The sequence below is a fragment of the Acyrthosiphon pisum genome, chromosome A1, assembly GCF_005508785.2.
Source record: "Acyrthosiphon pisum isolate AL4f chromosome A1, pea_aphid_22Mar2018_4r6ur, whole genome shotgun sequence".
Lineage (NCBI taxonomy): Eukaryota > Metazoa > Arthropoda > Insecta > Hemiptera > Aphididae > Acyrthosiphon > Acyrthosiphon pisum.
Window position 1 is genome coordinate 130088649 of NC_042494.1, and position 5816 is coordinate 130094464.

Consider the following 5816-nt stretch of genomic DNA (forward strand, 5'->3'; position numbering starts at 1 on the left):
ATAATAAGGGTATGTAAAATATCAAAAATTAAAAATGCTCATATCTCGCTTGAAAATTAAAATATTAAAAAATCGCCCACACTAAGACCCAGAAAATGTTTTTAACTAAAAGTTTGATAATAGGTGATTTCACCCTATCGCCACCAAAACCAACAGCACACTATTGAGAATAGTGAACGACAATTCGCTATGTCGTGCTTGTGTAAGACGGAGACAACACATACGGGTGGTAGCGTCCTCTTAATGTACCTATTGGCTTTATTTGCATGTCACCTGTCAATACAATAATTATGCCAGATAAGCTTATCAATGAACTGAGCATCCAAAGAAATAGAAAACAGGATTTTGTATTATAACTATTTTTTTTGTTTATCGTATTAAACACGGGATTGTCGTTAGTATGAATTTATAATAAATGCTATTAGGTACTATACAATTTGTGTTAATTCTTATTCCACACTAAACTCAACAAGTTAAAGGATTTAAAAAATGTATATTATATTCGTATTTATTGAGTTATATATTTCATCCCCCCCTATCAAAATTCCTAAATACGCCACTGGTTTCTTTGGGTGGATATAATTTGCACACTTAACTGTATGTCTGTACTAGATTACACCGTCTTAGCAATAATTCTATATAGGTATTTTATTTTTATTTCTTGATAAATTATACGGAATATTGCTGTCGGGGTCAATATATATAAAACACTAATAAAGTTTAATATTTTTTAATTTATATTCTTATAATAATTTTTTTCTCGTAATATTACTATATTATAATTTATAATATACAATTAACTAATGGTTTTTAAATTGAAGTGAGGGCCGCATCAAAATCTACCTCGGGCCACGGTTTGGACACCCTTTCCATCAACTGTACAGCAGAGCGACACCCACTTGCCCACTTTTATATTGTTAAAAATCGACAATTTCAACGATTTAAAAATTGAAAATTATGGAATCCAAAAAGACTGGGCCAATTGTTGTAGACAAAACTCCATAACTAAAAATAAGCACGACCCCCCCACTATTTTGATTGCATCACCATGTATCAACCTCACCGAAACCCTTATTTAAATTAATTTAATAACCGGAACCTTACCGGAACCGATACTTTTAATTGACAATTTTTTTTCATAAGTAAAAACCAAATCAGGTAATAATTTTTTATATTTCAAGAACCGAAAAGAAACCGAAACCGGAATTTTAGTTTTACTACAACCCGAATAGAAACCGGAACCGTAAAAATCATCAAGGTTTCAGTCCCTGTTTGAAATATGTAAAAAAAAAAGATCTTTACAAAACGTTTAAAACGCCGTTTTTTTATTTTAAACCCTGTTAAGTAGAAATGAGTTCCTCGGTTATTTTTGAAATATTTTATATTTTTAATACAATGAAAAAATATAATGAATACAATGAAAGTCAATATTATTAAATAAATAACACAGCAATAAAATTAACAAAGAATAATACAGAACTTTTGGTCACCTTCATCATATGTTATAATTCGTTGGTCAAGGTATTTTTCTTTGCACCAACTATTTGTACTCATGGGAAGTTTATCTAGGTACAAACAAAAATAATTTTGATCAAACATTATTTTTTTTGTTACGTTAAGTTAAATGTGTCATATTATTTATATAAGTTATCTGTTTATAAAGTTTTTTTGTATTAATAAATTATATTGCTGATTCTAAAGACACTTTATCGTAATTTTCTATATAAAATTACTGAGCTCTTAGTTTTGCGCCAGAACAATTAAAACATTAATTTTATCTATACAATGTAAACAGAGCAATAAACTAAAACTAATCTTAGAACCTTGTACACACGTTAAGGGCATGGTTCAATTGTAAAAGTTTTCTCTTGTTTAACCCCCCCCCCCCCCCTTGACATTTTCCCACCTAATAAATATATTGTTTATAGGGTTCGGGACTGCTTGCAAGTTATAAATTTGTTTTATGAAATGGCAAAATTAAATACAAAGTTTGAATTTGCATATTTGTGTATTTTTTTTGCGTACTTAAATGTACATAGTACAATTGTCGGGAAAAATTATACTTGGATAACATTGAAAAATATCTTAAAAAATATTATGTTTGCAGGTTAGGTACAATATAGGCGGTAATTTTGAGATTTGGCGAGGCCGAAGCCTAATACCATACTATTATAAAACTGAATAAGCTTAAAAAAATTAAGTAATTGTTAGGAGGGGTGGAGGGCTGTTAAAGTTGTTGGTGGAGCTTGGCTACAGTTGGCCCTATATTCGCATATGTAAGATTTCATAAGTCTCTTTGTGACAAAACTGTGTTAAAACTATAATTGACATCTAGATTGTAGATTGTACGAAGAAATGAACATCAGTAGATATAGGTACGTGTTCGTTTATCACGGTGTTTGCATATCACGTTATTCGTTATTACTTATTTATTAACCTAGTATTGTATGCCAGTATTTTTAAAAATTAAGTTGTTATTTATTTATCAGGTTTATATACCTACCTACGTCTTATTTTTTAGTTTTTTATTACCAAAATTGCAATATGTTTTATGATTTTTCAAAAATAATATAAAAATGTTGCTACATAGTACATATTATATTTAAGCATATTTTAAGAGTTTTGACTGCATACTTCGATAATTTTTAGTGCAACAAGTCAAGTCCTGAACCCTAAATTTATTTATATACGAAAACTATAAAAACTTGGTTTAAAATCTATACTTAAAACAACCCCCCCCCCCCCATTTCATAATCCTGGCTACGTCACTGCTTGCCCCATGGATAGAGGTTTAAAGAGGGGTACGGAGAGGCGGCATCATTCCAATTATAATAATTTATATGTTCTATCCCTTTACTTATTTTGGCTTCTGAATACTGATTATATTTTGTACATAATACACACAATAGTTAAATTAGTTAAAATAAAAAACGATCGACTGGTTGATCTTTGACGATTTCAAAGTCAATGTCTCTTTGTAATAATTTATTATTATACATTTAGTAGATACAGTAGAAGGCTATGGCTACTGAGGGAGGCTCTGCTATGACATATTACCATCGAGGAAGATGAAGAGTGCGCGAGGCAGCTCAAGGAGAGACAGATACTACATAAATCTAACCTATTGTTATACATTTATTTTTATTATGTGTAAATGATCTAAGCTCTAGACACCATTGTGTATGTATTATGTATATGTATTTTAAATAATTGCTTGTTAATTATTGTTCAATAAACGATGTAAATGACGTGGAAGTAATACTATCGTGGTTCCCACCTCAGTTGTGATTCTACACGAACAAACGATTTAGTTAAATGCATAATATTTCACATTAACCTGTTTGTGGAAATTACATTTTCTCACACGAAAGTTATAAAATCTGAATATCAAACTACGGTTTTTTGATAAACAAAATAGGTCAAAATCTTTAATAACCGTATTTTGATGTAATGTGGGAACGTTGTAACCTTAATGATTTGCCGTGATGATACGGCAAACAGCAGTACCTAAATGCTTACTACCGATACCCAATTCCTTGCCTGGCAGCATCAGACCAGGGAAGAACTGTGCGCTTTTACACATTAATAAGTATTCCCAGCTAACTAAACAATATTTTAAAACAAATTTGAAATATTTTAATTCCAATCAATGTTAAATATTCATTTAAGTATTTACTTCTGTCCTATGTACTGACACACACACACGCATTTTTTTTATTATTTAACTAAACATAAATATTATAGTAATTATTTTGCACAAGAATACGTACTCGTATCTCTCATCCACCTGAAAGCCATTCGCTGAGCCTCGAAGTATAGGTTTGTAACATCTAAATCAAATATTTTTTATTATTATTACTTACGCGTGACACGCTGATTGTCATTTGCGCATAACTATTGTTAATTTTGACCAATTTTAAGACAGATGCGCATCGTTCAATTTTTGGGTTATACATCGTTTGCGCATCGACTGTTTAAAAGGTAATTTATAGTTTATACAAAGTTAATTTATACGCAACATAATTTGCGCATCAATATTATTTAGCAACAGAATTGAAAAAAGGTGTATATATACCTTGGGTATACCCAAAATCATAAGTTGTTTCCTAAATGTTAGTGGTATCTATCATTTACAACGGGATGATTTAACGTCAAAAACATTAGCCGATTATTGATTTATAATATAATTTTTACATTTTCACTTTATTAATTTTTGCTCAAACTATATTATATATATATTTGTATTTTAACTAAGACTAAAATGTGCCTGATTTTACTGTACACTTAAGTAATAACATCTTGCTCGAATAAATCCAAATTAATTTATCAAGTTTTAAGATTATCAAATTTTAGATTGAGTTTATACATTTTTTTAGTACCTTAATGATTTTAATGTTTTACCTAGATCATTGACTGCATTAACTAATTTTATTTAGTTTGGGTAGGTGACTTAATTTAATTTATTGTATTTGAAACGTTATTTATTTTGAACTCCATTGTGTACAAATTTTCATTGTAGGTATTGAACATAATAATATAATTCAACCGATGTCAATTATAGTCAAAAACTAGTATAAGGAAATAATACTATGATATTTTCAGAATGCGGTAAGAAAGCGGTTACGAACAGCACTACCACAAATTACATCTGAACAGTTTCATTTCACAGATTATACCAGGGGTATGACACTCTCCCAAATCCAGAATTATAATGCTATTTCAAAAAAATTGGGGACATGTCCTTGAATTCATGGGCACTACCATTTTGATATTTATCTGAATCAGCTGATGGTTCATATCATCATTATTAATTTTCAATGATACCATTATAATATTTTTAAACATGTTTTTTTTTTCATTTTTCTATAATGTTTTAAAGTAGTCGAAATCATTTTTATATGACGTAATAGTCTTTAACTCATAATCATATATTAATAGGAATTAGTTTAACTATTAATTCATTTTGAAAATGTCTATTGTACAAAAAAATGTGTTCGTAACAAAAGAGTGAAAACACACGCAGACCTCTATAGTTAATAGTTTATTTGGCGTTGATGTAATCAAGCGATCGGCTATGAAGCAGAGTGTCGCATCTATATTGTTTTGTGATTATACTAATGGATGAGGATAGATGTATACCTATTGGTGTAACCATGTACAAGGTATACATTTCAATGTGTTTGTATTTATAATATTGTTCATGTTTGTTGCCTCGCTGGGCGATTACGCTAGTTCTGTGGCGTGGATGGTAACCTAACCAACGACTTAGGCGTCATGGATAGGCAACTCAACTTTCCGCACAACAAGGCCCCGAGTCCCGACACAACACAGACAACAAGAACTTAAAGGAATCCTATAAATACACGGGATGGATAAAGTATGTAGAATTTAGTTGATGACTGCTTTATAAAAAAAATAAAAACAAAGCGAATACTGTTATATTATATTATGGAATTGTTGCGTGTCGGCCACGGACTAAGGTATAATTTAGCTGTGTCTATGTACCCAGGTGCCCGTGTACATAGTATTATAGCGTTTACGGACCCATCCCTGTATATTCAATACCCGGCCGAAGCCCCAAGTCCCAACAGTGAACGCTGTTGGAACACGCTAACGTGAAAAAAAATCATAAATTATTTACTGTGATGCCCGCGTGGCCACAAAAAAAACGAAAATATCCCCCGACTTGTTGTGCAACAACACCTCAAGTTGGTCACAAGGTAACCACTATTTAAACCACTCTTATCATTTTCTCTTATCACTCACTGGCACCTGGGTATCTAGATACAGCGAAGTGGCTTGGTGTGGGCGTGGTG